Here is a 10,418-nt window from a genome sequence, read left to right as displayed (position 1 = left end):
GTGAAAACCCTTTTGTTCTCCTGTGCAAAATCACAGCAACAAGATGGAGTTTGTAGCCACAAGGGCAAGTCACATGTCCATGCATGACTCAGCTCTTTTACAGGGAGAGCAGCCATTGCTCACATGCTACCTTGAATGTCCCAGGAAGACCTTCATGTGGATTGAAGTCTCCCAAGGTCCATTGTCAGTTAAGTGATTCTTGATTGGGCACTTAATCTGCAAATTCCTTTCTCAAGAAGCTGACCAAATGCTTCACTAATGCTACACATTGAGATACAGGTACATAGCCAATATTCATAACTTCAACTACAAAAATGATACACACATACAGCTACACACATAATCATAACCAGCAGATCATAACCCTCTCATAGACACCTTACTGGAGCTTCTTTGTACAAGATTTGGTGCCACTATATGACCTTGGTTGCAACAATGGTCTATATGGTCCCAGTTTGTGTCAATAACATCACGCCACTTATTTCCATTTTCCATAAGTCTCCATTAATAATCTTTGGCAATATCCACACAATTGCTGTTTTTCTTTCCTTCCCTGTGTTATGTAAAAGAATTCTGCCTGTTCCCTTTTCCCTCTCCCCTCAGAGTGTCTTGATTCCAGTTAAACTCAGTATGCTTACGCCATTCTATAAGTCGTTGATTCCATATATGAGGATCCCTTACATTTGCATTTTTACACATTATATTGCTAATAGAGTTGTGATGTTAATTTCAGGTACACCCAAGAAATTCATATTTAGAGACATTTTCGAGGCTTGGGCTTGTTTTAATTGGAGTTCAACACTTCTTATTCCTTGCTCTGATAATGCACCAAAATTTTGTGTTACGTGTGTCTGAATAGCCCCCCAAATCTTACCCAAGGCTGACATTTTTCCTTGTAATGCCTCAGTATCAAATGAGTTTAAAATTCCAATTCCAGCACCAATGCCACCTAAAATGTGTTCCCCTATACCTCTTTTCAGAGTGACAGCCGTGTTAGTCTGTATTTGCAAAAAGAAAAGGAGTACTTGTGGCACCTTAGAGACTAACCAAGTTATTTGAGCATAAGCTTCCGTGAGCTACCTTGAGTGGCTTAGTCATTATGCAAGGTAGCCTATTTCCCCTTGTTTTTTCCTACCCCCCCCCCAGGCGTTCTTGTTAAACCCTGGATTTGTGCTGGAAATGGCCCACCTTGATTATCATACACAATGTAAGGAGAGTGATCACTTTAGATGAGCTATTACCAGCAGGAGAGTGGGGTGGGAGGAGGTATTTTTTCATGCTTTGTGTGTGTATATAATAAGATCTTCTACACTTTCCACAGTATGCATCCGATGAAGTGAGCTGTAGCTCACGAAAGCTTATGCTCAAATAAATTGGTTACTTTCTAAGGTGCCACAAGTACTCCTTTTCTTTATACCTCTTTTATTTCTGATAGTCCCGTCTCTCCACTGTTGTTGCCAAGCTTGCAATAGAGGTAAAGCTCAGGGCACACACTCTGAATGTTCACAAAAAGAAAAGGAGGACTTGTGGCACCTTAGAGACTAACAAATTTATTTGAGCATAAGTTTTCTTGATCTTTCTTCATCGGATGCAATTTGTTTGTCTCTAAGGTGCCACAAATACTCTTTTTCTTTTTGCAAATACAGACTAACACGGCTGCTACTCTGAACTCTGAATGTTGCGCACTTTTGTTTATTTGTATTCCTTCCAACCAGATCATTTGGGTCACAATAGTTGGGGCTTCAATTACTTCTCCCTGAATTATTAGGATCCTTAATATTGAATCCATGGCCATTATTCCATATGAATAATGTCTGATACTTCTGGTCGTATTGTTCTAAATTCTTACACTAACCTCTTCTATTTTGGCTCGAGCTCTGGTATTTGTTTTTCTTCCTAAAATATAATGCACACAACACAATCTTTCTACTAAACAAACAATGCAAAGCCAAGCAAGCATAAGCAGTAAGCCAGTTACAAAAACTGTAGCACCATATGCACACTCCAAATCCAAAATCTGTACAGGATAATCTCTGGTGCAATGGGGCATTCCTTCCTTTCTGAAAGACAAATGAAAAAAAAGAACATTATTTAGTCTTCAGGATATAACTTTACTTGTGATGTGTGGACCCACTTTCCCTTTCCCCCTTTATTAATTTGCACTACAGTAGGTGAAATTTTATTCATAATGGAAAATAATCTAACCCATCTAGACTCCAGGCTGTCTTGAGCCACATGAGAATGCACATAGTCTCTTGCTTTTTCAATGGCATCAGTCAGTTTAAACTCCATTTTCCTAAATTCTATTGGTAACTCCTTTACCCACTAGGTGACTGACACCTCCTCCTCTTCTTCTTCTTCTTATCTTCTTCTTCTCCTGGGTATAATAAAGAGTTCCACAATCTCATAGGCCTTCCAAAGAGAATTTAATAAGGCTGGTAGCCAGTACCCAATCAATCACTACTCTGGACGGCTGCCAACACCACTGGTAATTTACTGTCCCAATCTTTGCCAGTTTCTTGCATCACTTTGCGTAGAGTTTGCTTAACAATCTGATTCATCCTTTCCACTCTCCCTGAAGATTGAGGATGGAAGGGGGTATATTTATTCCTAAATATTTTAATAAATTTTGAGTTATTTCTCCTACAAAATGTGGCCCATTATCTGAATCAATTACATTTGGAGTCCCATATCTACTAAATACTACTTCCCACAACCTCTTGGCGCTGGTCTCTGCAGTATGATTTCTAGTGGGAATTGCCTCCACCCATCCAGAAAAAAATCTATTATCACTAATAAATACTGATTCCCCCTTTGGCTCTTAGGCAATTCATCAATATAATCCATTTATATTCTACTCCGTGGCCCTACAATTCTTTGGTGTAACAAGGGTCCCAAATTTGGTGGTCTATTTCCATCTGCTGCGCATCGTATGTATTTTTTTAACAAACATTTCTATGTCTTCTCATATCTTAGGCCATATTCCAATCTGTTTTACCTTAAAGAGAGTATTTTCTATTCCTTGGTGAACCATAGAGTGAAACAGGTTAATTAGCTCTTCTCTTTGAAGTTTGTCAGCTGTCAGGTACCCACTTTACCTCTCCTGTTTTCTTATTCACTGCATATCCCCCTTATATATTCCAATTTCCCCATCTTTCTTTAATTTCAGACTCCCGTTTTATCACTTAAAGCTCTAGTAAATACCATAACCCCTAAAGGTTCCTTTGCTACTATTTTTCATTCCCTCCTCACCATTGATGACTTCGAATATGTCTTACTTTTCATTTTCCAGGGTGTTCTTTCAACTAATCATAAATAAATTTCCAGTTGTCCTTTTGGATCAGATTTTTCCCCTCAGCTGTTTCCCAATGATTCTTTTTCAAAATCCCAATACAATGTTTAAACAGCTCACTAAGAGCTCTGATCTCTGCCACTGACCTGAAGTCATGCCCATGGATCCAGAAATAGTTTCCCCATTAACTTGCCCAGGAGCATATCCCAAATATTGTTTGCCCCTTTCATGGATTGAACTACCATCTGTGAATCAAACTTCTTTTTCTCCGAGGCTTAACACTTCATCTATAGGGGGTGCTTCTTCAACTAACTTTGGTTTGGTTTCTGGTAGTGGGTATTCATCTTCTTCTGCCTTCCTTAGGGGAGCATATGGTAACATGAATGCTTGTTTGTTATTTTCATAGGTAACATCTCTGCTAGCTAACATCAAAGTCCATTGGGCCGTTCTGGTATTTGAAACTCCTTTCCCCTCCAGTTTTCCTGATAAAGTGTACTTCAAGGGAGAGTGAGGTGTTTGTATTACAATAGGACAGGGGTGGGCAAACTATAGCCCGTGGTCTGGATCCGGCCTATCAGGGCTTTGGATCCAGCCCTCAGGATTGCCCCCGGTGGTGCTGGAGGGCCCGCGCCGCTCTCAGAAGCGGCCAGCACCACGTCCCTGCAGCCTGGGGGGGGGGGGAGGGCAGAGGGCTCCGTGCATTGCCCTTGCCTCCAGGCACCACCCCCTGCAGCTCCCATTGGTCGGAAATGGGGAATCGCGGCCAATGGTACCTTCGGGGGAGGTACCTGGAGGCATGGCAAGGGCAGCGCATGGAGCCCTGTGTCACCCCCTCCCCCAGGGCCTGCGCAGGGACATGGTTCCGGCTGCTTCGCAGAGTGGCATGACGTGGGGCCAGGGCAGGCATGTAGAAAGCCTGCTCTGGCCCCAGTGCATGCTACTGCCACCCCAGAGTCGCTTTAGGTAAGCGGTGCAAGGCTGGAGCCTGAACCCCTACTGCACCCCGCCTCCCAACTCCCTGCCCTAAGCCCCCTCCTGCACCCCAACCCCCTGCTCTAAGCCCCCATCACACCCTTCACCCTTCCTGCACCCAACCTCCTGCCCTGAGCTCCCTCCCGCAGTCTCCACCCCTCCTGCACCCCTGCCCTGAGCCCCCTCCCCACTCCTCCTCCCTCCCCACTCCTCCTCCACCCCAACCCCTTCCCTGAGCCCCCTCATACAAACCGCACCGCTCCTCTGCCCCAGTCCCTTACCTGAGCCCATTCCTGAACATCGCACCCTCTCCCACACCCTGCACTCCCTCCCACACCGCAACCCCCTGCCTTGGCAGTGCATACAGTTTCCCCACTCAGATGTGGCCCTCGGCCCAAAAATTTTGCCCACCCCTTGCAATAGGGGCTGTGCCAGTAGTCAAAGCAAAAGCTTCAATGGCCCACACAGCAGCTAAACAGTCTCTTTCACAAATTCCAAACTGCTGCTCTATAGGGCTTAATCTTCTAGACTCGTACGCAGCTGGTATTAACTTCCCCTTTTCTGTTTCTTGCATCCACACTCCTGGCAGTCTCTGTTTGATTGCTGCTAACTTAATCACAAATGGCTTGTTTATCTCAGGGAATTTCAATCCTGTGGCTAGTACCAAACCCTTTTTTAAATCATAGAATAGAATTATAGAATATCAGGGTTGGAAGGGACCTCAGGAGGTCATGTAGTCCCACCCACTGCTCAAAGCAGGACCAACCCCAACTAAATCATTCCAGCCAGGGCTTTGTCAAGCCTGACCTTAAAAACCTCTAAGGAAGGAGATTCCACCACCTCCCTAGGTAACGCATTCCAGTGCTTCACCACCTTCCTAGTGAAAAAGTTTTTCCTAATATCCAACCTAGACCTCCCCCACTGCAACTTGAGACCATTACTCCTTGTTCTGTCATCAGCTACCACTGAGAACAGTCTAGATCCATCCTCTTTGGAACCCCCTCTCATGTAGTTGAAAGCAGCTATCAAATCCCCCCTCATTCTTCTCTTCCGCAGACTAAACAATCCCAGTTCCCTCAGCCTCTCCTCAGAAGTCATGTGTTCCAGTCCCCTAATCATTTTTGTTGCCCTCCGCTGGACTCTTTCTCATTTTTCCACATCCTTCTTGTAGTGTGGGGCCCAAAACTGGACACAGTACTCCAGATGAGGCCTCACCAATGTCGAATAGAGGGGAACGATCACGTCCCTCGATCTGCTGGCAATGCCCCTACGTATACATCCCAAAATGCCATTGGCCTTCTTGGCAACAAGGGCACACTGTTGACTCATGTCATAAATATAAAGGGAAGGGTAATCACCTTTAAAATCCCTCCTGGCCAGAGGAAAAATCCTCTCACCTGTAAAGGGTTAAGAAGCTAAAGGTAACCTCGTTGGCACCTGACCAAAATGACCAATGAGGAGACAAGATACTTTCAAAAGCTGGGAGGAGGGAGAAAAAACAAAGGGTCTGTATCTGTCTGTATGATGCTTTTGCCGGGTACAGAACAGGAATGGAGTCTTAGAACTTAGTAAGTAATCTAGCTAGGTATGTGTTAGATTATGATTTCTTTAAATGGCTGAGAAAATAGCTGTGCTGAATTGAATGAATATTCCTGTCTGTGTGTCTTTTTTGTAACTTAAGGTTTTGCCTAGAAGGATTCTCTATGTTTTGAATCTAATTACCCTGTAAGGTATCTACCATCCTGATTTTACAGACCTGATTCCTTTTTACTTCTATTAAAAGTCTTCTTGTCAGAAAACTGAATGCTTTTTCATTGTTCTAAGATCCAAGGGTTTGGGTCTGTGGTCACCTATGCAAATTGGTGAAGATTTTTACCAAACCTTCCCCAGGAAGTGGGGTACAAGGGTTGGGAGGATTTTTGGGGGAAAGACTTCCAAACAACATTTTCTCAGGAACCCAGATAAAGTTTGGTGGTGGCAGTGGAAGTCCAAGGGCAAAGGGTAAAATAGTTTGTACCTTGGGGAAGTTTTAACCTAAGCTGGTAAAAGTAAGCTTATGCAGGTCCCCACATCTGTACCCTAGAGTTCAGAGTGGGGAAGGAACCTTGACAACTCATATCCAGCTTCTCGTCCACTGTAACCCTCGGTCCTTTTCTGCAGAACTGCTGCCAAGCCATTCGGTTCCTAGTCTGTAGTGGTGCATGGGATTCTTCCGTCCTAAGTGCAGGACTCTGCACTTGTCCTTGTTGAACCTCATCAGATTTCTTTTGGCCCAATCCTCTAATTTGTCTAGGTCCCTCTGTATCCTATCCCTACCCTCCAGCGTACCTACCTCTCCTCCCAGAAATCACAGAAATATTTTTATTGTTCGGGCCCCCACTCCAATTCTGCAATCTTTTTTAATAAATGCGACAAAGATCTGGTTATAATGGCAAAATTCCAAATGTGTTCCCTTAAATAATTAAACCCTCCTAACATTACCTTCAATGCATATGAATCCTCTGGTCTGGGTAAATTTAGCAATGATTTCACTTCTTATTGATGTACTTAAATTCCTTATTCTCCTAGGAGTACTTTTGGCACCTTAGAGACTAACAAATTTATTTGAGCATAAGCTTTCGTGAGCTACAGCTCATTTCATTGGATGCATGCACTGGAAAACACAGTGGGGGGATTTTATATACACAGAGAACAGGAAACAATGGCTGTTACCATACACACTGTAATGAGAGTGATTAGGTAAGGTGAGCTATTACCCGGGCAGGGGGACGACCACTTGTAGTGATAATCAAGATATAAACCTTCAAATCAGCGGCACTGCTATGGGTACCAGCATGGCCCCACAGTATGCCAACATTTTTATGGCTGACTTAGAACAACGCTCCCTCAGCTCTCGTCCCCTAATGCCCCTATTCTACTTGCGCTACATTGATTAAATCTTCATCATCTGGACCCATGGAAAAGAAGCCATTGAGGAAATCCACCAGGATTTCAACAATTTCCATCCCAACATCAACCTCAGCCTGGACCAGCCCACACAAGAGATCCACTTCCTGGACACTACAGTGCTAATAAGCAATGGTCACATAAACACCACCCTGTACCGGAAACCTACTGACCGCTATTCCTACCTACATGCCTCCAGCTTTCATCCAGACCACACCACACAGTCCATTGTCTATAGCCAAGCTCTATGATACAACCGCATTTGCTCCAAGCCCTCAGAGAGAGACAAACACCTACAAGATCTCTATCAAGTGTTCTTACAACTACAATACCCACCTGCTGAAGTGAAGTAACAGATTGACAGAGCCAGAAGAGTTCCCAGAAGTTACCTACTACAGGACAGGTCCAACAAAGATAATAACAGAACGCCACTAGCCGTCACCTTCAGCCCCCAACTAAAACCTCTCCAATGCATCATCAAGGATCTACAACCTATCTTGAAGGACGACCCATCATTCTCACAGATCTTGGTAGACAGGCCAGTCCTTGCTTACAGACAGCCCCCCAACCTGAAGCAAATACTCACCAGCAACCACACACCACACAACAGAACCACTAACCCAGGAACCTATCCTTGCAACAAAGCCCATTGCCAACTGTGTCCACATATCTATTCAGGGGACACCATCATAGGGCCTAATCACATCAGCCACACTATCAGAGGTTTGTTCACCTGCACATCCACCAATGTGATATACGCCATCATGTGCCAGCAATGCCCCTCTGCCATGTACATTGGCCAAACAGGACAGTCTCTACGTAAAAGAGTAAATGGACACAAATCAGATGTCAAGACTTATAACATTCAAAAACCAGTCAGAGAACACTTCAATCTCTCTGGTCACTCGATTACAGACTAAAAAGTTGCAATTCTTCAACAACAAAACTTCAAAAACAGACTCCAACAAGAGACTGCTGAATTGGAATTAATTTGCAAACTGGAGACCATTACATTAGGCTTGAATAAAGACTGGGAGCGGGTGTGTCATTACACAAAGTAAAACTATTTCCCCATGTTTATTCCCCCACCCCTACTGTTCCTGATACGTTCTTGTCAACTGCTGGAAATGGCCCACATTGATTATCACTACAAAAGGTTTTTTTTCTCTCCTGCTCGTAATAGCTGACCTTACCTGATCACTCTTGTTACAGTCTGTATGGTAATACCCATTGTTTCATGTTCTCTGTGTATATAAAATCTCCCCACTGTATTTTCCACTGCTTGCATCTGATGAAGTGAGCTGTAGCTCATGAAAGCTTATGCTCAGATAAATTTGTTACTCTCTAAGGTGCCACAAGTCCTCCTTTTCTTTTTGCAGATACAGACTTACACAGCTGCTACACTGAAACCTGTTCTCCTTGGGTCACCTACAAATAATTTGCCCTCTTTTGCACTAATTGGTCTTTCTCTCTATTAACCTTGAAACCTGTTTCCTGGATAAGTCTCAACACACATTTACTCCGCTCAGTCAGCTCCTCTTCAGAGTCCCCACAAACTAAACTGTCATCTAGATATGAGGTGACATTCTTGCAATCCTCTTTGGATAATTGATTCAGCATTTGCACCACATGTTCGTGCGCAGTAGCCAGAGCACAATGCAGGCCCTGGGGAATTCTTTTGAATGAGAACCATTGTCCTTTAAAGGTGAACGCCAAGCGGGCCCAAGGATCAGGATGCAATGGAATGGCAAAAAAGCAATTTTCCAGGTCTATGACAGAGAACCATTTGGTGACATGGCTAGGGTAGCTTTACTGATTTGTCTAAAATCCACTGTCAATCTCCAATCTCCTGAGGCTTTTAATATGGGCAAATTGGGCTATTGTGTGCAGAATCCCCCTTTTCAATCACTAGCTGTTGTTCCAATGACTCAATTATTTTCTCAGTTCCTGCCTCTGCTTTCCAAGGATATTTATACTGTCTCTGTGGTGGCACTTCGTCCCCCAAAATTTTAACACATGCTTCAATTTTACCACACTCTTCTTTATTCTTAGTCCATACCTCAGGGAACCCACATATCTTGTTGATTCAGTATAATCTCCTCCACTGCTTCTGCAACACCAATTCTTCTAATCTTCCCTGCTGTCGGAGCACCTCCTGTCCAGCCAGGCACACACCCAGAACTCCATTAGTTACATCCAAAACCAACCGATTCCTCTTCAGAAAGGAGTCCCTAACATTACTGGCTCAGTCACTTGACTTATCTGAAACATTTGTTCTTTACAACAAAAATCCCCCGTTCTCTCCCACAGAAGCTGGGATTCCCGACCCTCTTACTGCTCAGTTCTGAATACAGTCCTGAGCCTTCCTTTTTCCTGCCCCGCCATGACTGAGGAACTGGGGCTCATAAATGACTGTCTGCTGCTTGGCCCTCAATACAGGCCCAAGGCATAGACTCTTTGCTGCCCTGTCCTGATGGAGGGCTTGGACTCGTAACTGTTTGCTCCTGAAGGCAGTCTTGTCATGTGCTCAGTTCTGATGGAGAGACCATGGATACAGCAGGGAAACACAAGGACTCCTTTGTTCTGTCTGTGATTCCATGTGTGTCCTTAGCCAAGTCACATCTCCCTGTACCTCAGTTTAGCTACATGTAAAATGGGGATATGTTCATCGTGACTTTCCCTTGAAGATGCTTTGAAGATCCTTCAGTGAAAGATGCAACAAGGTATGATCATAGAATCATAGAATATTAGGGTTGGAAGGGACCTCAGGAGGTCATCTAGTCCAACCCCCTGCTCAAAGCAGGACCAATGATGATAGCTACTGATGAGAATTACTGATCTCTGATCTCCGTGTGACAGCCCCGTCTGCACAAGGAAACTGCTTGTGTCTCCCTTCACTCATCTCTCTCCAGATCTTTTTCCGACTAACTATTCAGCCATCCTCAGCATTTACAGGGTTACAGACCCTACGGAGATCAAGTCATTATCCCTAATTTTCTTACTAAACAACTATATTTTTTAAATATACACAAATACACAGAGTAGCCAATTACTCTCTGACTCAGCACAGAACCCAAGAGTCCTCATTTCCCTTTGGGAAGGTCCCTTAATTACTATTTACTCCTAAAACTGTATAAATAGCACAGAAGTGCAGACAGGCTTGTCTCCACCCTCTTTGCATTCAGATGCTCTTTTCTCCATTAAAGGC

This window comes from Natator depressus, chromosome 1, assembly GCF_965152275.1.
Source record: "Natator depressus isolate rNatDep1 chromosome 1, rNatDep2.hap1, whole genome shotgun sequence".
NCBI classification, from domain to species: domain Eukaryota; kingdom Metazoa; phylum Chordata; order Testudines; family Cheloniidae; genus Natator; species Natator depressus.
The sequence above is the reverse complement of the archived record's forward strand: the minus strand, read 5'-3'. Positions refer to the sequence as shown.